The sequence below is a fragment of the Agelaius tricolor genome, unplaced genomic scaffold, assembly GCF_023055355.1.
Source record: "Agelaius tricolor isolate 1412-34295 unplaced genomic scaffold, bAgeTri1.0.p SCAF_13, whole genome shotgun sequence".
Classification (NCBI taxonomy): domain Eukaryota; kingdom Metazoa; phylum Chordata; class Aves; order Passeriformes; family Icteridae; genus Agelaius; species Agelaius tricolor.
In genome coordinates this window covers 13116956-13140173 of record NW_027269273.1, presented here as the reverse complement: position 1 = coordinate 13140173, position 23218 = coordinate 13116956, and positions in this window count along the sequence as shown.

The following is a 23218-nucleotide window of genomic DNA, read 5'->3' as shown; positions in this document are numbered from 1 at the left end:
TATGCTTGATGTCCATTAACATTTTTCTTGAAAAATCGTATTTTAAAATTATTTATTTAATAGTATTAGGCTCTGCTTTTATGTGTAATAAAATTTTAAGTATTGATAGTGTGTTTCAATATAAGGCAAGACAGCATATACTTTTCCTCTTGATCCCCCTTATTCCTCTAATTCTCTTTAAAAAAAGAGTTCCTTTGCCTATTATCATTAGTCACTTCCTGATTCTCTTCTGCTTTCCAATCTCTAATAAATGTGTCAATAATGCAATTAATAAATAAAGATTGGGTTGTTCTAGTATTATGTTTTCTTCCTCTGTTGAAGAATATATAATTTCTTCCCTAGCAGGAAGAGACATGGATGTCTCTGGTTACATGCATGTGTGCTCACAACTATTTATCTTCCTTGTTAATATTTGTGAAATTTTTCACAATGCCTTGTGAAAAAAGCACATAAAACCATATTATTGGCTATTCTGTTAACTTATTAGTGTAGTCAAATTGTTGAAGGAGGGAACAGATTTTCTTTAAAGGAACCACACTGCTCACTGCTTTGACTGAGCAGCTATTGCTTTTTATCTCGATGGTAGACTATGCTGTCTCCAATAATTTTTCACTAGTTTCCCAGTAAAATTTTTACGATTATTAAAAAGGAATTATTTATTATAGACTGTGGTTAGCTAGAACTTCTCAAGTATTGTACACTGTAAGTCTTTAAGCTGACTGAAGCTGTAGCACTGACAAACTTCCTCCAAGTAGACTTCCCACCTCTAGCTTTTTTTCCTCTTTTTCTTTTTTCCAACACAGAAGGAACATGAAGAAAGAAGAGTTTAATGTGGGGTAAATATTTCAATCACCGAGTGATAAAAAATTATTTTGGTTATTCTAAATTTAACAAAATGAAACATATAGGGTGCCAGCATTTATCTCATGATGCTTCATGAAAAAATTTACAAATTAAAAATTTAAAGCAGCTACTAAATTTTAACATGCATTGTTAGCATAGTTTTGGGGGTTTTAAAATTATTTGCCTTTTAAAAATTCCTACAGAGTACCTTCTGCTTTGAAGAAATATATTTTGAAATACCTGAGTTTGCTTCCTCCTAGCTGAGGCTGTACCTGGCTTAAGAATAAAGCAATAACCACTCAGACTTTTTTCAGCAGCAGTTATTATCAATTTATTTGTTTTCAGGTTTTAAAAGTGGCTATTGGAATGGTGCTTCCCAGTTGTTTATTTTAACCACTGGTTAATCAAGACCCAGTGATTCTGTTGCTTGCTCTACATGGACAGTAAGTTCATTTTCTGGAAGGCTTTTGATGATCTGTTAGCAGATAACACAGCTATTCCTTTTCAGCTTTCACCCAAAAGAAAATGTGGTGTAAGTGTAAAGCATTGTGGTTCTTTTTAGTCTTTTCAGTAACTTCTGATTACGTCAGATTCTGTGGGAAAATGATGTACAGATATGACTGTAAAAATTTTTAAGAGAAAAATAGTATCTTGCCAAGGACAAATTACTAAAATATTATTTTTTCTTTTTTGACTATCCTATCCAATATCTGACACCTCTTATATTTTTGAGATTTAGCTTAAGCTAGATTTTCTTGCAGAATTTCTTCAAAACCCCTTGTATTAACTGTTAACCTGGGGGTGCCTAGGCATACATAAGGGAATTCATTATTCACATGACTGTGCATGAAGTAATTTTTTTTTTCTTTACAGGTCTTGCTCTAGTGTTTTAAAAATAATCACTGGTTAAAGCTCCTCAGTGCTACACAAAAAATTTAGCTGAAATTTTAGCTATAGGTTTGAGATGTTGCTAAATTGCATAGATGCTTAGATGACGTGGGTTAGTTTAGTTTAGCCTTTCAAGTGTACATGTCAATGGAGCCTATGTGTTGGCAGAATATTTATCCTTTGATCAAGGGTTGGCCACAATGCAGCTTATGTAGACAGTGACACAGCAGATCTTTCCAATCAGTAAACCACAAACCTTAGGCTTACTCCGCAGGACCACACTTTTCCAGTCTAAAGAGAAAATCATGTAATTCTGACAGGGTTTGTCACACAGCATCTGTACATCCTACAGTATGACTGAGCCAGCTGAATGCACAGGCACTTGTCTTTTGGAGTTCTGACCACTTTCCTCAAAATACCTGTTTTTAACCTTAGCTGCAGTAGATAATAGTCAACAATTTTCTACATTTAATTAGTTTGGCTGCATGTTATTCTACACACCTATTAAGAATACTATAAAATATTTCTTGATGCTATGCAACCTTCTTGTAATTACCTATTAGGACTTGCTGAGGTGTTCTTTATCTAAGAAGAAACTTTTCTTACTTTTTACTTTGCCATAGAAGTACAAATTACTTACATTCATAAGCAAAACCAGGGTGAGTAAAAATCAGTAGTTATGTGTTGAGAACTGAATTTTGATGTCAGTAGCACTACAGTGGGCCTCTGATAAAGGATTGGCAGTGTTTCTAAATGGCTGCAATAAAAAACAAACAAACAAACAAAAAAAAAAAAACCAAACCAAAAAACCAACAGAAACCCTTTGCTCCTCTGCAGGGTGTTTAAAGCATTTTGTGTCAGTAAAGCCTGCTGTTTTGAATGAATTTCATATCAAGACCAGAAAATATGTGATGTGGCTTTATCAGTTTTGCAGCAAGTCAGACTTGGGCAATGTTACTGTTATCTTCTTTGTGCCTTGGATAACTAATCTGCAGGGAAAAGGCTATCTTGACCTATTTCAGAAGAATTTTATAATTATAGATCTGTTATTGTCTGTAAATAAATTTGAGACCTTGTAGGAACATTTTTAGAAGTCTGAGTTTTCACAACTGATGTTTTGACCTTTATCCCACTTATTATTCATTGCCAAAACTTCTCCTCTTCTTTGGGGAATTTATTTTCACTGCTGAATCTACCAATCTTTTCTTTCCCCCAGCCCCCTTAGAGAGTTTGACAAAGAGCTAAGAAAGTTTAAACCTTTAGCTGCTGAAGTATCTTCTTGGAAATTAAACTTGGAAAAGTATGTCACTGCTTGGATTAAGAAGGGCTGCATTGTTGGTTAGAGAGCTCCCATAAATGCTGTGTGGAAGCATCTCCTAGCAAACAATGGATACTGGGAAGGAAATTAACAGTGATCCATTGATTTCTTACTACACTTCTGAACTGTTTGTCTGTTTTCAGCTTCTAAACAGTGAATCAAGACACAGTCAAGTCTTGATCTCATAGAATAATCACTGGTATGCAGCAGCACATCTTGTGGTTAGGGCAATAGAGGGAACTTGGGAAGAATTGTATTCCTATTACTTGTTTATTACTTGTTCAGCCACTGAACTACTCTATGGCATTAGAAAAACCCTTTCACTTCTTTCTGTTCACTTCCTTTATCTTTTTTTTTTTCTTAGATTTTGTGGACATTTTTCTAGGGATATTTTATCCCCTGTTCTCTTTTGCCGAGCTCAGCACAAGGCCTGCCTGGACAGAGTGGTCACATCCACGTAGCTCCATCCCATGTGTCCTTTACTGTAGGAAATGCAGCCTAATAGGTTTATATTGTTATATTGGCTGTATTGTAGAGGAATAGGAGGCAAAAATTATATATTTTAACTCTTTTCAGGTTAATTCCTTGGGTTGACAGATATTGCCAAGTAATTTCATGGTGTTTGAAAAACAAAATGTATAATGAAGAGCACAAAAATGTCAAAATTTCTCCTTGGGAAAAAACTCAAAACCAAATAAAAACCAATACCCCAGCCAAAAAATAGAAGAAGTGAGGTCAGAAATAGTTACTAGAAAATTATGGTGAGCAAAAGAAAAAGAGAATGCTATATGTTGTACCCAGAAAACAGAAATGTATGAGTTTTGGTAGTCAAATGTAGGTGTTCAGGAGGTGGCTGTCAGCAATATATGTCTTTCTTGCCTCTTATTTGTCTCTTCAATTTCTTGGCAAAGAGCTTTTAAGCCTATAAGGAGGCTTCATGATGGAACTCTGCCTAGTTTCAATCTCAAGTACATCCTCTTAATGATTTCCTTTATTTTGCCCTGTGTCTGCAGTAGTACATAGCTTTGTGCAGGCACAGCAAACCTGCTGATCAAGGTTTCAGTAGTGAGTTCCCTCATGAGTGTTTTCTGGTGTGTTTTATCAGTGTGTGATTTATTCCCATTCAATTTTTCTTGGAATGGAATAGGAAGAAAAATCCCTGTTATGTCACTGCCAGCTGTTTACAACAGGACATACCTAATTAATTGACTACTCAGCCCTACGGAGATGGCTGGAACATGGCTGGCTTCACTTGAGCTTGCACTTCAGCACTGGGTTTAACAGCTTTGTTCTGTGTGCTCATATTTCTTCTTTTCTACTGCTGTGAAGTAGCAACCTTGTTAAAAATACAGTTGATGTTACAAGATACCTTAGTGGACAGCAGGAGTTTGTGTAAAAAACTGAATAAGAGCCTTCACCTCAAAATGTTTCGAAGAAGGTCTAACTCTTCACAGAGTTTAAAGCTGGAAAAGGCTATGGAAATGTTTGCTCTGAACAACCCCAGTAAGCAAGATAGTAAATTTTGCCAAGAATTGGATAATCTTTCTAGTATCATTGGCTAAAAATATATTCTTGATCATCTTCTTGATCTGAAAAACACCCCTGCAACAGAAAGGGCATCAGGTCCAGTGGGTAATCACTCTCCAAATTAAAATTGTCCTCAGCTGCTAGTTATCAGATTTTTGGGTGGGGTTTAGTTTTTTCTGCTGGCACTCTCCAGGCCAATAGGTTTTGGTTTTTCTAATTACATGTGGCTTTATTTCTCTAAAAGTTCTTTTGTTCCATAATCATATTGCCTTTTCATTTTACTATATTAAATTGTTTGAGGCCCTTTATAACCAAGTAAAAAATCAATTCTAGAATATATTTTTAAAATTTTTGAAGTGTTTCCTTCCTGCTACCCTGCTCTCCAAACTACATCTGGTCTTATTAAAATGTGGATGTCATCTGGACACAGTTTTCTAGTACTGATACCATATATAGAGATAAATCACTTTGCCACTAAAAATCAACACATCTGCTTTTGTTTGTATATCTAAGAAACTGTATTGCCTGGAGCACATGAAGGGATCATGCTGGTTCCAAACTCCTTTTAATATAAACTGCAACTGCATTACTTGCTTTTGGATATCATATTTTGTGTACCTTTTTGGACTTGCAGGAATGTGGTGTTTTCTACAAGTAATTAAGGGACTTTTATCATTTGCCTTCTCAAAAAAACCTCAAAGTAGAACTTGAAGTTTAAGTCTCTAGAATGAGAATCCTTTAATGACTTCCTTCTCTTTCCTGTTTTCCTGTACCTGTACTCCCAAAGCTGAGGACAGACCTTCTCCATGTTACTAGTCTAAGGCCAGGTAATAATAAAGTGTGGAATTCTGCACCTGCAAGTGACTGGAACTCCAGGCAGGTGGATGATGTACTGCAGTGCATGCAGTTGTTAACTTGTGACACTGTTATGTTTATAACAGTTGTTAGGTTTATAACATTGTCATGTTTATAAAAGTTGGATTGAGGTAACTCTTGGAGTATAAATGGACCAGAGCTTTGCATGTGTGGGTAACAGGGCTTGAGTCAAGGCTGAAGCCAGCAGTTGGAAAGGAGCAGGGAAAGGCTTCCAGGGCACAGGAGTGATATTCTACCCCTTAGGGGGAGATCCTATCAAACATGTTCTCACTTTTCAAGATGCTTCCCTCTCACCCTACCTACTCCATTCCTCTCTTTGCCTTTGGTGCATATTACTTTTCATGGCAGTTTAGCCCATGAGCAGTATCCTTAGTAGCTTGGTTCTTGCTCATGTTTGAGGTGGCCTCAGTTTCCCTGTTTCATCAATAAGACATTTTTACAAACTTCTATTGGAAAGAAGAAAATGGGCTAGACTTTTCCAGACTTGACTGTTGTTCTGTAGGTTTCCATTTGGAAAGTTCATCTATGCAATAATTATGCAAAGAAAAGAAAAATTATAAAAGAAAAGCAAGACTGCAGATATCTAGTGACTAATTTGAATGTTTAAATATAGAATAATGGAGACTGATTTTTTTAATTCTTTTTTTAAAATTCAGTTTACTTGCTCCAGAAATTCCATTTTAATAGTTGAAAAAAAGCAGGAATGTCTTTTCAAGCAATAAACTAGAAAGTGCTGGCTCATAGAGCAGTGCAGAAATGGAGACCTATACTCCCCAGAATTTGGCAGAAGAGATGTTTTAGTCAGAGTAACACCTAGATGCTACAGAGCTTCCTTAAAGGAGAACTTCAGTTTTAAAGCTGCACTTTTTCAAGCCTTTTATTTCTTTTGTTATAATATTTGATACCCCTTACACACAGAATGCAATTATTTGATGTATATGAAAAAAACTACAAATCAGAACTTGTCAGGAAGCATTCCTGCTGCAAGAGCATTCACTGCAGCTAACTGCAGCCATAGGGAAGCTCTGGAGGCCTCTCCTGAGGCACCTGGGATGTACTGCTGTACATCCCAGAAGCCTTGCTGAGCTGGCTTTCAGAAAAACCCTAGTGAGAGACCAGCTCACATTTCTCTAAGATGAGCAGATATCCATAGAAATGGGACTTTGCCTAGGTCTTATAACTCTTGGTTCTTAATGAATTATGAGAGGTAAATTGTTTGATATTTGTGGAGTATTTAACTGTGTGGGACAGGAATACTGAAAAATGTAATGCAAGGGGAAAACATGATACCACAGCTGTGCAAACAATGCCAAGATGTTCTTCATGCCCTCTCCTCACTTGCTGATTTGCATCTCCTTGCTCCCCTCACATGGTCAGAGAACACTAAATTTGAGATACTCAAGGAGCAGAAAATAGATACACTCTCATGTGGTTTATTATGGGCATAAGTTATTAATGATTGTTTAAAGAGCACAGTGAGAGTCATTCTGTTACAGCCCCTGGGACCTCAGCAGTAGTTTGAGTGTCCAAGAGGATTCTGAACTATGATCAACATGACACATACCAGTAGGTGTATCTTCAACAGAGGAATTGCCATGGGGCTATTTTTAGTGTAGCTATCAGATGTCTTAGGATGGAAAATTGTAGAGCTCACTTCCAAAAGATTCTACAAAGCCAGACAGGATGGCCACAAAAATATAAGTAGATTTTTAAGACTCTAGAAAACATGAATATGTTTTCAGAAAGATGAAGGGGAATTTTTTGCTAGTTGTGCAGGAGATAGAGGGACATGACTTCCTAAAATTGTGGTAAATTATGAATTCTTTAAATTTGTTTCACAGCTTGTTACTTTTTCTCATGCTTCACAGGGTCAAGTCCTAATATCTTCCTAATTTACACCTGCTACATGTAATCCCCTGCCTATTTTAAGCCTTGGCTGTGCAGACTGAGCTGGTACATTACTGCCACGCAGAGTTCAGTGCCAGCTACTGAATGCTTTTTATTGAAATTTATATAGCCTGTGGTAATCAAGAGATCCTTACACAGGACTGCTTTCACTAATCATGCAAATAAATCAGTGCCACTTTTTCTTACTATTTTATATGCAGCTTCCAAACAATAAAGCAGGATAGCATTAGTCATGTGCAGCTAATGCTAAAATAGTAACTCAAATATTATAGCAGGTATATATGGTAACAGCCACATGTGTTTGGAACATAGAATGCATATGCATATACAAATGCATAGGCACATACTCTGTGTAGCTGCACTGAATTGCATAGTACTGAAGAAGTATCTGCTAAAGATTGTAATGAGAGAAGTAACTATGCTGCTAAGCATGACATGTGGCTCCATGATCTTAATTTTAGTAGTATCTAATCTCTCTGTGGCAGTAATGCAGCAGCTCAGTTTCCACAGTCAGGTGTAGCTTCTTCTTAAAGTCAGGCCTGATTACATGAGAGCAGAAACAACCCTGAAGTTATTCCTTTAAAATTCCTTCCCAAACTCGTGTAGAAGTGTATGTGAGAATGCTTCCTTGAATAAAGAAAAATCAGTTTATTTGAGTACAGGAATTAAATGGTCTCTTGTTTCACCAGCACTATGTCACTGATCATATTTTCTGCAAATATGCTGGTGGAGGTTTTCTGAGGTTTTTCTATTTATCTTGGATATGGAGATTTTCTGAGGTCTTTCTACTTATTTTGGATATAGAGGAAAAAAGTTTGGTTTACTTTTGAAGTGATAATCATGACAATTGAGTGGCTGCAAAATTGTAGTCCTCCATTGGAGTTTTAATTGCTTATCCTTATCATTTTTATGCAACAATTGATACAAATTTTATTCTAACCCAGAAAATGATTGAACAAAGGCTCAGATGTTGGTGAATATTGGTGAAATGTTACCTGAAAATGTCTGTAGACTGATGTGCCTGCATCCCACTTCAGCAAGTAAAGTGTGTGACTTATTTCCTGCTGTTTGCAGATGGTGATCCATAAGAGTTCTTGCAGGTTAGATGTTACATTTTTTACTATTCATAGTAATAAAAGGAGTTATAGGACTGTAACTGTTTTATTGTCTATCTGGGCCCTCTCTGAAAATCAACATTTTGATGGTAATGGGATCTCCCCATTTCCTGTGCAAAATCTTTTACTGTGCTCCCCAGCTGGAATTTCTGCTCTTTCCAGTTTCAGGGTGTTCATGTACGGTAACTGTTGGTATTTATAAGTTTGCCTTTCCCTACCCTAAAGATTTTTTTGATAAAATGTTAGCACTTGTCTGTTGCTTTATTTTCTTCCTTGTCCTTTGGCAGCTTTCCACAGCTTTTGGCAGTCCCAGCTCTTTGTCCAAGCTGTCCAGCAGGAGATATTCTCATTCTGGGTACATTTCTCAGAAAGGACAACTTTTGTTGCCGCTCACAGAAGCCTCATAGAAATCCACACAATGTTTCCTTTTCAACCAACAACCTACTGTATCTCTAGGTTCTAAAGGAATCTTCCTGCTATCAAACTGTACAGAGGTGAAAGTCATCTCTTTCACCTCACCCTCGACCTTTCCTTACACATCACATTAAGCAGTTAATTATCAGGTTAGTGCAATTACACTGGGGACTGAATTTTATTTTTTTTTCTGCCAGAAGTGCTGTGCCCTAGTCTTGAACTGCAGACATTAGATGGCCTGTTGAATAGAAATCTCAGTGCTTGTGGAATTATTACACATATAAAGTGGCTTTTGTACTTAAGCAGTAATAGGATCAGTAGTTGTGTCAATTTAAATGATAATTTATTAAGGACAGGATTAGTAAGAGCTCACTTGCCTTTGGGAGTAGAGTTAGAACCTTGCTCAAAATCCCATCTAAATCTTCTGTGCTTCTCTTTAGCCTGTCCTTGTTTCATTATGTTCAGCTGATCGTTCAGCAGAACTTAAAATTAAACAGACAAAATTAGGCAATGAATTAGAGGTTTTATTTTTATTTTTCTTAAGTTAGTAGTGCTTTCTAGTCCCTTGCAACTTTCAAGCTGTCCTGCAAGCACAAGGGGATTGCAGTCATAGTAGCAGCTGCTATTTTCTCTTGTTCTAAGCAGGGCATTCTCTGCCACTCTATTCTGATCCCTCTGCATATTCAGTTTCCAAGCAAGAGCCTGTTAAAGGGTTATCTTGAGGGGAGAGTTTCCCTATTTCAGTGGGCCTTTCCTGACTAGAAATCCAAGTGTATTTTGAATGTAAACTTTCTTCAAACATATCAGGCACTGTTTTGTGGAATATTCTGAAGAAGTTCTCTCACTCATGTAATTCAGCTTAGGTTTTATGTGATTTGCTCATGTCAATCTCTTAGACACTGATAGCTAATATGAAAATGTTGGCACACAGTTTGTGGTGATTGGGAATGGGCTACAGCTGTGAGGAGCAGGTGAATCCTGTTGGAGCTACTGAGCCATGGAGTGCCCAGGGGCACTGACCAACCACCAAAGGGAACAGAGGGCACACAGGTGCAGTGCATCAACATGGGGGGATTAAAGGCTGGGCTGAAGAACAAGAGGGGCAGACAACTGAAGCCTTCTGATGGGGTAAGGTCTTGCTCTGTAAGGGTGAATGCTTAAAGCCTTCTGATATTGTGTGGTGATACTCTGTGTATTGTGGGCGTCTCAACGGTGATGTGTGTATATGTGTGTGTATATATATATATGTGTATATATATATATATATATATGAAGGTAAGTAATGCCTGTTAATAACTTGTACCTGGTAAAGTGGCTGCACTATTAATGCCTTGCCACACCTTTCCCCAAATCCTAGAAAAACGATTTTAAAAAGGAAGTTGCTCAGTTCTTCTATTTCTGGCAATAGAGGTAGAAGTAAGAGTCTAATTTGACAGAGATGGTAAGTGAACTGTTTCTTAAGTTTTCACTGTTAGGACTGTAGAGTTTCAATTGATAAGCTTCAAACAAATTTTAAAAGCCTAGAGTATAATAAATTTAGAATTGAACTCAGTGTTAGATGCAATAGATTGCAAATGCAAGGCATAGTGGGAGATAACATTGAAAAAATGCTTCATCTTTATTTTTTTGCTCTCATGTGCATAGATAAACTACTGATTTAAATACATTCATTGAAAGTACATCATGAGCCTATTGTAAAAGAAAATAGGAGCAGCATATTAATAAAATATTCATATAATACCAAATTTAGAGAAACTGTAAATGTTAGACTGGACTGAGAAATAACTGTGGAAATGCAATTCCTGAATAAAAGATAAATTATTTAATGTTCTGGCAAGGAAATACATATGATGCAAGCTTGGGGTTGTAGGTGCAGAAGGTAGTAATTAAAACTGGCCATTTTATTGATAGTCAGGACCCAGTTACTATATCTGGAAAACATGGACAGACTAGAAAATATGTGCAGAGCTAGCACTTCATATAGTATATTAGTAGAGGCATGAATAGAGAATGTCATTTTCTTCAAACCCTCAAAGAACAGAAGTCCTCCTACAGAGAATTCAAGCTAAATGCCAGCAAATACTTGGTGAACTCAAACATTGGAGAGTGAAGTGAATTATTAAACAGGGATAAAACAGAGATTATCAGGTTGTAGTCAGGAAAGGGAAATTCCTCTACTCTGTTGATGGTGAGCACTATGAGACTGTAAAGATGAAGGCAGTGGAATATTTTTTTTACATAGAGAGTAATTTGGCTGGAGCATGCATAAATGCACAGTTGGGATCAGATTTGTTTAGGTATGGAATACAACTAGATGAATCAATGCTATGTACTCCCCATTTTTAGCATCTATAATCTCACTCCTTCAAAAATATTTCATTATAGGAAAATAGATAGCAATCTCTCCTTTGATATCCTTTTTCAGGGTACTCCAGGGGTGAAAAGCCACCATGCTGAGCTGTCAGAGTCCTGGATAAAACCTTTCCTTCACTATGGAGGGTGTGCAATGGCAGGCCATGACATGGGCTGCAACAGTAATTAGGTTTTATAGCATGAGTATTTTTGCCTTTTCACAATCTATTGCCAGACTCTACTATTTTAAGAGGTGAGCATGTGCCTGTTGAGGCTTGATATGAGCTCACTAGCTGGGGTCTTGCATGCTACCAACAGCTGACAGAACAGAGAATTTAGCTCCAGTCCTGTACTGAATTTCATGCAAGCAGCCCCTGAACACTGTTTATGGATCTGCCTCCACAGATCTCTGGAGGACTCAAGCAGTCATCAGATTGCTTTCTATACCTGTTTTTCACTGTGTGGGAAGTGAGGTGGCCCATCTTTGCTGGCTACTGGCTTACTGAGGAAATGCTATGTTGCCAGGATCCTAGGAAATACCAGAAAGGAATGACGATGCTTCTTGGTATTTTCTTAAATTCTTCCTCTGAATTGTTTTCCCAAATGTTAAGTTTAGATACCAATATCCTGCAGTACATGCACTCTTTCTGGCTCATCTTTGTCAATGCTTTCCATTCCTGATTGCAGGAGCAGGCAAGCCAGGCTCCTCCAAGGCAGAGCTTCCTTTGGGGTGATGATGCAGAAATCACCAGAGGGGAGGGAGGACACAGCAGCCTCCATCTCAGTCCTGGTACGCCTGGGATTCCCTGCTGCCTGAAGCTCCCAAAATCGAAAGCTGGCTTGATCCCCTCCTGCTGTTCTGTCCCACATACTGCAAGCATTTTCTCACAGGAAAGTTTTGTGAACTATGAATAACAGTCCCAATTTTGGGGACTGTCAGATTCTTCAAGATCATGTCAGGGCAAACCTGACCATTGCAGACAATTTCTTTCTTATCTTTGAGATGCTCCAAAGATACTCTGTGGCCAGAGTGCAGTAGAAATGTGCATGAGGGATGCAATGTTCTGGTTTGAACTGTGTTTCCAGCAGTCTAGAAAAAAGGGAGAGCTATGTCAAGTCTTCAGGTATAATTTCAGTTAATATATGCTGATATAAACCATCTTAAAATTACAGCACTCTCCTCAGTTTTGTAGATCATCACCAGGACTTTCAAGTGCGTGTATATATTGCATCTCCACTTGAACTGATTAAGAAAACCCCAAAACTTCTTTTTGTTTCTTGATAGTCATTTCGTTTACACTTCCCTTTGTAATTTCCATGCTTTTACTGTTGCCATGTCTTTAAAAAGATCATTTTACAATACAACATATTAACAGAAAACTCTTGCAGATGTTAGTTCCTTTGAAAACATTAAACTTATCTTCAGTTCAGCATAGTTACTGCAACTCACTTGACATGGTTCAACTTCTAAATAACTTGGAGCTTTGAGAAAATTGGGGTAAGGAGCTTTTTGAAGCATAGGTGAAGCAGTCTGTAAAAAAGGAATAGTGATGCCAGTTTTTATCAGCTGGTTCAGGAACTGCTGCCTGGTTATCTCTGGGTTCATTAGAAAGGGTGTATCTGTTCTGAGTCTCAGGTAGCTTCACCTTACCAGACTTGAGAAGCAACTACTCTGACCCAGTGAAAACTGACTTGCCTAAGCCATGGACAAAAGACAAAAAACATAAAATATAAATGCTCTATTTGATTACTTTACACTGAGGGATTTGAAAACCCAGATTAAAGCCTGAGGTGGTTGCTCTTTGAATTCAACTTGTTTGAGCAATGGGCTTGAACTGAGGTTCTGAAGGACTCAATAGAAAGATGGGAAAAGTTTCAGTCAAGTTCAGTCGAGTTTTTTCCTTTGTACTGTCTTACTCTTGCAGTAGCACAGTAGTAACTGCTCAGAAGGCTTACACATACAGCTTGTGTCTTTGAAAAAGTTTACTGTGTTGTCATGTGCAAAACAGGAAACGTGTGATGGTATGATCCCCAGAGGAGCCCATCCAGGGCAAACTCTTCTGACCTTGTGGAAAACACATCCAACCCAAACTCACAGTTAAACGGAAACATACAAGTTAGCCACAGAAGTTAAGAAATATCCTCATCACTGTGTTGTTTTAACATGGAAAGTCTCTACATGAGCAGCTGAGCAATGAATAACACAGCCTGCAAGCTGATGCCACTGCAACTCTCTTCATCTTGTTTTCCTTTTTCTTAGAAGCAATATTGTGCCCCAGCTTGTTTTCATTTTGCAAGCAAAGTGGTATTTTGGAGTGAATTATATACTTTCAGATTTACACACTATTAGATATTGTTGCTTTCCCCAAAGAGTAAGAAAAATGTAAATAGCAAGAAGAGAGACATGATTCAAATTAATCTTAGCAGCAACAGCTAGATCATTATTTAAAACAAAGATTTGATTGAGAACAGATATTTTGGTCCAGAAAGTCTCTATTCTGGACCAGGCCAGTTCTCTGCTCTATGTAGTTTTGCATGTGTCAGAGTAAACTCTTGCCCTGCAAGGTACAATAATAGGATTCAAACCCTGTTCCAAGCAATATCTGAGGCTGTGTTCCTTGAAATACATGGCCAAGGATTTATTTCATATTAAACTAGAACTGGGGGAGGAACATACCATTTGAAACCCAGAAAGCTACATTCTAGTTTTAGAAGCTAATGGCTATAATAATTGTTTTTGAAGGGTCTGGGAATAGTTTTAAAATTAGAAACCCTGTAAACTGTGGCAGTTTCACATATTCCAACTATAAAGCCTATTACATAAAGGTGTATTAAATATTTATGGACAGACTAGTATTAATATCTTTCTTTAAAATTTTGGTTATTTCAGTAGCATGTGTTTTCACCTACCGATTGAAACAATATTACTTTAGCAGTCTTTCTGTTAAACACAAAGCTGAAGTTATTCAGTGCAACATAAACATTTAGCTCTACAGTTTAGTCTGTAAACACTTAAAAGGTTGGAATGTTTATCTAAAATGGCCAGACGTCCAAAACTTGCATAGCTGATCTGTTTGCAGTGTTAAAAGAAGTAGAAAACTAAGAACTTTACTCATCTGAAAATGAAGAAGAGTAAAATCTCAATTTTACTCCCATCAATAATTAGGCTCAATTTAGTTGCAATTCTGAGTTTTCTTGACATTGGTTTACAGATCCTGAACTCATTTTGGAAGATAATTGGTTGAGGTTAGGGCTGCTGCTGGAATCTCAGTGTAAATCCAGGTCCCAGTTAATGGACAAAAGGGGATGGAACAGATGCAGGTAATACTGGTTTTGTATTTTTAATTTTCTAAAAGACTCACTGGAATATATCAGGCTGAGAAAACCCAGAGGTTTAGGAGTGCTTCATGAGCACTTCAGCCTTCACTACTGTAAAAATGGCAATTTCTGTGAGAAGGGAGGAGCTACTGTGTCACAGATGTGATCGTAACCTCATATTTTTGTCCTTATGCTACTGCTAGGAAATCACCAGACCTGATTGCTGCTCAGTTCTTGGTTTGGGTACTTAATATTCCACAAAACTGTTAGCTCTGGCAAAACATTGTAGTTGTAAAGTGTTTACTTTGATGTAATAAGTATAATGCTGTTTCTGCTTGTTTGATTTTTCCCTTAAATGCACTGAAATGCTGTGTCCAAGCTAATCTGGAACATGATTCATGTCATTATCACATCAGCTGTTGAAATCCTTTTATCAAGTCATATGGGAACTGGCCACTTCAAGTAAGGGGTAAGCAGCAGAAACCATAATGATCCAAACAGTGACTATAAAATATTGTATTAATATTTTCATAGTTCACAAGAAAGTTTAGTTTACTCTGTGATGAAAAAGCAAATGAAGTTCTGAAGCTCCTACTGTATACAAGTTAGTTTGGTTGGGATTAAGATTATATGATCCTTTAAGGAAATCACAATGTAGAACAAAGTCTTGGTTTTTGGTTTGATTCTTTTTTGGTTTTGTTTTTGTTTTTTTAATGGAGGGGGGGTGGAGGGGGTGTTTTGTTTTGGTTTATTTTAAATTATTTTGTTTCCTCCAAACCACAGCCTGAGGAGTTGCTGTTTCACAAGCTATGACTATAACAGCAGGAAAGAACTCAAAGGAGTTTTACAGTTAAACATTGATTTGCAGACATAAGGGAACTATATGTTTATCTGGCATAATTCTTCTCAATGTATTTAAGAGTAATTACTCTCATAGATATTTGATAGCTCTGCCCATAGATATAATTGCTGTAATAACACAAACGACTGCTTGAATCCTCCAGTGCACTTCTAGTGATTGGATGTCTGATATTACCCCATGTTTTGATTTGCTAAATACCCCGAGGTGACTCTGTTTTGCAAACCTTTTTCATCCTTGCGATTAGTGCGATGAAAGCTGCTCAGCAGGGACACCGTCACTCCAACAAAGCTTTGGTAGACAGTAAGAGGACTCCCTCTGTTGGCAAATCTATGGGTAACTGAGAGATAATGAGAATTACTGTGTGCTTGTATCTTCCTGGGATACTTGAATTTTGTGAAATCTCAGCAATTTGATTAATGATGTTGTGCTTCAACAAACAAACAAAACTAACTAGCCACAATCTGCAGCTGAACTGTAGAATCCTGGTCTATTTACATCTGAGCATCATTGTTAAATTTTTTCTCCTACCACATTTTTGTGTTCTCTGCTGTATAAGCAAATTAAAATTGAAGGGAGCAGGAATATCAGTGGGTCATATTTATGGGTGTTAAGTATTTCTCAGGTGAAATAGTACAGCTATTTTAAGAAAAGAAAAATGCTTTCCATATTTTAGGAGAGGGCTCTGACTCATCATAGAATGTTTTAAAATAGACTGAAACTCTGAATCAGATGTTAGCACTGAGCTGTCATTCCTTTGTGCTTTGAGCCAGCTCAGATAATAGGCTTTGCTGACAGCAACTGCTTTGTAGAAAACAACAATTTCTCTTTTTTTTATTACTTCTAAATATGAATATGAAAGTGTAGTTCAGGATGCAATGAGGCTCCCTTCCCTTAACACTTCAATCAAAGGCGGTTTGCTGTGTTCAAAACAAGGACAAGAGGTAACAAAAAACCAAAAGCAAACCAAAAAGCATTTGAGGCCAGCTGTAATCGCCTAGGACTGAGGGAGCTGGAGAAAGAAAAGAGATTTCCTTGGCAAGGGTGGATGACCATGGCAGTGGAGCCTGTGTTTTGCAGAGCTGCAGGGGATGGAGACTGTTGGGGTGCTGGGTGCAGGGGACCTGTGCCACGAGGCCACCCGGGGCTGCACTGCTGAGCACTCCCACTCCACCAGGACACTCTTGCTCCCTGCAACTGGAAGGCAAGCAAAGAAGTATGTGCTGATTTAGAGTTCACCTGGGTGGGCAATACTTGTTGGGAAAATGCTTACTTAGCTCTAAATTTGTCTTCTTCCTTTTACACAAATGCTGTCTAGTTGCTGTCAATACCAAGAGCACAAATCTGACTCTATTCCGTTTCAGTTAAATACTGTGTTGTCCAGCTCTCTCAGGATCTGATCCCTAGTCTGTGGTTAGGGTGCTTACCTGCAAGCAAGGCTGGGCTGTGACACCTATGAAAGGCAAACTTTCAGTGCTTGCTTTTCTTAATAGTTGCAAAATATTTTGAGCAATCTTGCTTAAAAGGTCATCTGTGCTAAAGATGGCTTGAATGACATGGTTTTCCTTAAATGTGGAAAAGGCTCCTGGTGAGTCAGGGCTGAGTCATGGGAAGATTATGCTGCTTCTCTATATGAGACTTGGTTTATTGTGTTCCAAGTGTTCTGCCCCAAAGAACTGTTTTGCCACAGCAGGATGCTGCTGCAGCTGGAGGCATGGTTTGAGGAAGTGCTGACCCATATCATTAGTGAGGTGAAGAAGCCCCCCAGAGCTTGCTGTGCACAGATGACCCCCACAGGCATTAATGATCAGAACCTCTGAAAAGCTACACTTTTAACTACAGTTGGAACTGTATTTTCTGTAATCCTGAGAATTTATTAAGCCTTTCTATTCTGACTAATAGTTACAAAGAAGTCTTGTACATTTATTAAGCCTTTCTATTCTGACTAATAGTTACAAAGAAGTCTTGTACATGTAGGATATTTATCTTTATGTAGCCCTCTTAGTTTTTATCATCACACTGAGGATTGATTAATGGTATTTATTTCCAGTGTTAAGGAAGGGAATTTGAAGAATGAACAGGCTAAAGTCACATACTAGGTCTATAGTCAGCTAAAATTACCCAGATCTTGATGTTTACTGAGTAGTCTTATTTTCAGCTCCATGACTGTTTTGATGTGTTTAATACACATATAAGCCATAGGCACTCCTTTGTTCACAGAATTACCACACAAATATGGAAGAGGGACATATAGCAGATGAAGGAAAAGAAGAATACTTCCATATGTGTATTCTGACATGGGATTTAAAGGTGAGGAGAGCAGAACAGAAGATGGATGAGAGGGTTCAGTTCTAGTGAATAGGACAGTAAAGGTGAAAAGCTGTGGGTTCATGACCTGATGGGAGGAGCTAAAATGTGTCAAACCAGAATCAAGGCTAAATGGAGTTTAGGGACTCCAAATGTGAGTGACTCTAAATCCCACCTTTTTCTATTAGGTACAACAGAAGCATTGCTGTGAGACAGAAGTATGAACAGCTACATCAGAGGTGAAGGAGTATAAGAATTGAGATCTTTCTTTCCCAAATCCTTTCTCAAACTTTATGGTGTAATGGACACACCTGTTTTGAGTCAGTGGTACACCATTTGTTGGCATCACCAACAAATGGGCTTGGCTGAAGCCAGCCCTGCTGTGCAAACCTTGAGAAATTATGCTAAGCTGTATCTCTTCACCTATAGAATTTGGGTCTTACTGGGAATTAACAGGACCAGCCTGAACTGAGACCAGACATATCTAAAACTTCAGTGGCTGCCACCAGAGAGGAGTTTGACTACAAGCCAATCACTTTACACTACAGATACAGTCCCAGAGCCAGTGGCTGCACAGTGGTGATGTCCCCTTGAGCAGGGGTACCTCCCAAGGCCACTCCTCAAGACCAAGAGATCCCTTGCCTGGCATCTGGAATCTACAGCAAGCTAAGTGACACTTTATGTTAAATCTACAGTATCCTCTACACAAGCTAGCTTAATTATTGGAAGTGTGGTAAGTAATAGAGTGTTTGACCACCTTGTTGTCATTGTTTAGGAGCTGTTTAATCATCATTGTTAAATCATTCTTTAATGAAACTTTTTGCTTAACCCTACAGTAATGACTTTTCTTAATAGCTTGAAAACTCTTTGATACTGCTGAATGGCCAAGTTGCTTTGCTCTCTACATCCTGGAGGAGGAGAAAAATAGGTAGGTATTCGTGTTTACATCATATTAAGTTCCACCCAGAAACTTTGTGTGGCTGAAACGTCATTTACAGTACTGACACACTCAGCTCAGAATGACATGACAAATTGCCACAGCTGACACATAGGGATGAATGGCTCATCCAGAATGCATTCAGATGGGGTTCCCAGTCAACCAACTGAACTGCATTCAGCAGTACTTAAAAATACTAGCAGATATTTACCTATTTCCCCATACTGGGAGCTTAAACTCTGTAAGTGAAGTATGTGCTCAGTCTGTTTCTGTGAGCTCCTTTTCCTGTTGGCTAACTCTGTTACTTAGAGTTAAATTTTGACTGGAGTTCAGAATTCAGTTTTACACAAGACACAATGCAAAGCAAAAAATCTAAACAAATGGTAGAAAATATGATCTGTAAAGGTGTGAACTCATGACTTCTATGAATGTAGGTGGCGAAGTGTCAGCCCACCTAAGTCAGCTAGGCTATGCCCACCAAGCAGGAAAACACAGAGCTATCCAGCTGTAACATTTCAAGAGTTTAATGAGAAGTTTCTGTTAGTACAAAATGGAAACAAAAGCACTTCCATCTGTTACTCCTTAATGAAAATGTTTATTTCAAGGCTATATTCTTCTGCATGTGAAAGGTAATGGTTTACATACAAATGCATGCTCAACACTCCAATTCACTCTTAACTTAATTTGAGTACTTTCAGTAGCAATGGAAGATGCTCAGATTGACAGCCTCACAGATCAAAGCTCACAGCATGATGGTTTGGGGGAAAATGCAAGAAAATAATTTCACAAAAAAATTTGATGCTAGAGACCTACCCAGATCTAAGGCAGATAGTTTGATAACATAGTTTGTACAGTCCATCACAAGTTCTGGCCCAGTTATGAAATGGCTCTAGTGTTGCATTCCTCAGCATACAGCAAGTCGACCCTAGGCTGTATTACCTTTATTCCAGACTAGTGGCAGAGCAGACATTAAACATTGCAGTCTCCTGTTGCAACAAAAATGCACTGAGGAAACTAAGCTGGAGTGCAGAGGTCATATCAGCTAAGCCTGCCTCCAAGCAATGGATTTTAAGCACTAAAATTTTCTCAGGAGTGTAACACAGATTGAGGATAGTGCTGTTATCATCAAATGCTTGTTATCTTCAAGTCTGATATGCTGGCATATACAAAGAACCTGTGGAGGAACAAGCAGGGGAGGCAAATCCAAATACATGATATTGTCTTGCAGGGATCTGGTTTAACTGAAGGCCCAGTTATGAGGAAGGAAAACAGGTGCATAGAAGAGTTGCAAACTGATGGTGTTAGAAACCATGTACAAAAAAAAGTAAGTATAAAATCTACAGAATGCTCAGGAGCAGTAAAAAAGCAAGGAGGGAAGATAAATGTCTTTTGGGGCTAAAGCAGAGTGAAAGGATTCAGGCAAATGTCTTTCTAAAATCTCCATCAACCAATAGGACTGTAAAAAAAGTGAATTACAACTCAGCATGACTGAGAGAACATCTTTTCTCATAAGAGAATGAGTTACAGATGATGTATATCAGTTCCTTAGGGCTCAAAATGAATGTAGGCTGTATGTATGTGCACCTTCAGAGATCTGAATCTGACCTCTGGGGTAACCTGGACCTCTGGGTTCCAGGCTAGAACTCCCAAAAATGTACCTCACACTGACTGGTACTCCAGGGTCCTAGACTGTCTGAAAGACAGCATTATAACACTTGAAGATTTTCTGTTTTCTTTAGTATTTTCTTCTGGCTTTTACTGTGTAAACACCCAAGGTTTTTTTTTTTGAGTTTTCAACAATGGAGTATTTTAGTGATAGAAATGAAATGCTGTAAAATGAAGAAGACAGCACCTGTGAAATCAGGAGTGTGGATGTTTTGTTGTACTAGTTTCCACCACTCAGTTCTGGTCTGTGTGTTATAATGGCACAAATCCACTTGGAAAAGTACAAGGCTGGAGCTTGCAAGGTTGACAGGTTCACTAGGAAAATGCAGTGCTTGCAGGAAATGCTCCTGTGAGTTCTGTGGTTTCTCCCACAAAGGCTTCTCTGTTTCAATTGGTGCTGGGTCAGTATCAGCACAATGTCAGAAAGCAGTGGGGCTATGCTTGAGATGACAGGCAAACTCCCACTATCCTAACACCAAGGATTCTAGTTTCTGCTTAATTTCTGACCCTGGCATTACTGTCTGTATTAATTTAGTTTGAAATGCCAATACAGAGTGACAGTTTTTTTAATATGAGGAAAAGTAAACCTCTGTTCAATTGCACAGCACATGGTGCTTTGGGGTTCTATCCTGGTTAAATACCAGCTTAAATATTAAAAGCCAGGGGGTTGGGAAATAAAAAGATATTAAAACTCCTGGAACTTTAAGTAGATGCTGACAAGTACATATGCTGTCTGTAGCAGTTTTTGCAGGAAAAAGGTTTTACTCCAGCCAGAGGTCCCAAAAAGCATGGGCTCAGAGGTTATCATTCCTGTGGAAAAATTTCCAGAAATAAAGTATGTTAAGCAAATGTCTCAGTCCCTGACTGTCTGAAAATGGCAGGTAGTAGGTTTCCATACAATGATTTCTTTGTCAGAAGAATATTCCATATGCTGCCACAGCTAGTCCAGTTTTCTGTTTATGAATGGAGCATCAAAGGTGTGAGACTTCCAGTTACTGAGCCTGGATAAATAGAGGGATTCATAGAAGTAAGCCAAATCTAGACCTTGGTTAAACCCATGGAGGATTGCAATTGACTTCAAAGTGAGCACAGCCTGGTCTGGAATGAATACCAGGCTGGTTGCAGCAGTACAAGCTTCCTCATGCACCCCTCCAGCCTAGGCATTGATACTCAAAGGGCTTTTCTACATGAAAAAATAGCAGTACTAAAGTTGTAGAAATATGAGTTGGGGTTTTTTTCCAAATGCTGCTGGAAGAAGAAATAATGCTTTGTAGAAGTTGCTGTGTCCTCATCTGATGGGAGCAGCAGCTCCTCTGAATGGCTCCTAACCTGTTTCAAAGTTACTCTGGTTAACAGACCTCTTGTGCTAGAGCTAATGTGGCCCCTTTTGGCTGACACAGGTGAGAGGAGTTGAACTCCCAAGAGAAGCAATAGCAGCAGACTCAGAGGACAAAGATCCCTGGCCTCCTTTCCACCTGAGCTGCTCTGGGCACATCTTCATTTCTCCATCTGCCTGCATAGTGAACATCAGGATACACTCTGCATCAGAACCTGTGTTGATGTTTAGCTTTACCTATTAATGAGAAATGTCTTTATCAGTGATGCTTAAGATATCAAGATAATTTATAATTTGTGCTAAACCACAATAAGCTAATGTGCTGGTTTTGACTGAGATGCAGCTTATCTTCTTGACAGTGGCTAGTGGGGCTCTGTTTTGGATTTGTGCTGAAGACAGTGCTGATAATACAGAGATGTTTTTGTTATTGCTGAGCAGGGCTTGCACAGAGCTGAGGCCTTTCTGCTTCTCACCCCACCAGCGAGGAGTCTGGGGGTGCACAACAAATCTGCCAGGGACACAGCTGTCCCCAGCTGACCCCAAGGGATATTCCCGCCCATGTGACATTGTGCTCAGTCTGTGAAAGCAGGGGAGGCATTTGGAGTGATGGCATTTATCTTTCCAAGTAACTGTTATGTGTGGTGGAGTCTTGTTGTCCTGGAAATGACTGAACATCTGCCTGCCCATGGGAAGTGGAGAATTAGTTCCTTCTTCTTTGCCTGTGTGCATGGCTTTTGCTTTTCCTATTAGACTGTCTTTATCTCAACACACAAGTTTTCTGGCTTTTACTTCTCATTGTCTCCCTGATCTTACTGGCCAGGGAGGAAGAGAGGCTGTGTGGGGCTTGGCTGCTGGCTGGGGTTAAACCACCACAGATGTTCTTATATTCAAATATAGCTATTCACCTGCTTTAGACTACTTTAAACGTAGCTGTTTCCCACGAGTGCAGCCTTGGCCTCTACAGTACCAATTAAAATTTTGATGAGGGAGAGGGAAATATGGCAATTTCTTTTCTTTAGTTCAATCAGAGCTGTTGTATTTCAATGATTGGCCATTGTGGTATGTGAAAGTTGTATGGAGGAGAAAAAGCCCAGGTCCTCCTCTGAAAGCTATTGGTGGTTGAACAGGATGCTTTAAGTGTGAACACATCTATCCAATTAGTTTCATTCTAAATGAAATTGCCTGTTACAAAGCATACATATTAGAGAAGCAAGTGTTGGAAAAGAGGTTCTGGACCCTGTTCACAGAATTCCCAGCTGCAAAATCAAGTTGGTTCTCCACCCAAGTTGTATAATGCTGTGATTCAGTTAGATAATGCTGTGTTTGCTATTTTGATTAGTGTCTTGGCAAAAGAAATATAATTGGAAAATGTTAGCCCTTTTTATTTTTCGTTTTTATTATCTTGGTTTGTCTCTCTAAATGCTTCCATGTGAGCAACTTCACTCATCTTTAAAGAATGCATGTAGGGGAAAAAAAAGTTTATTGAAGCCTTTAACTATTACTGCTTGTACTAGAAAAGGTCGACACGATCAGACTCCTTCCTCTTGATTTTTTG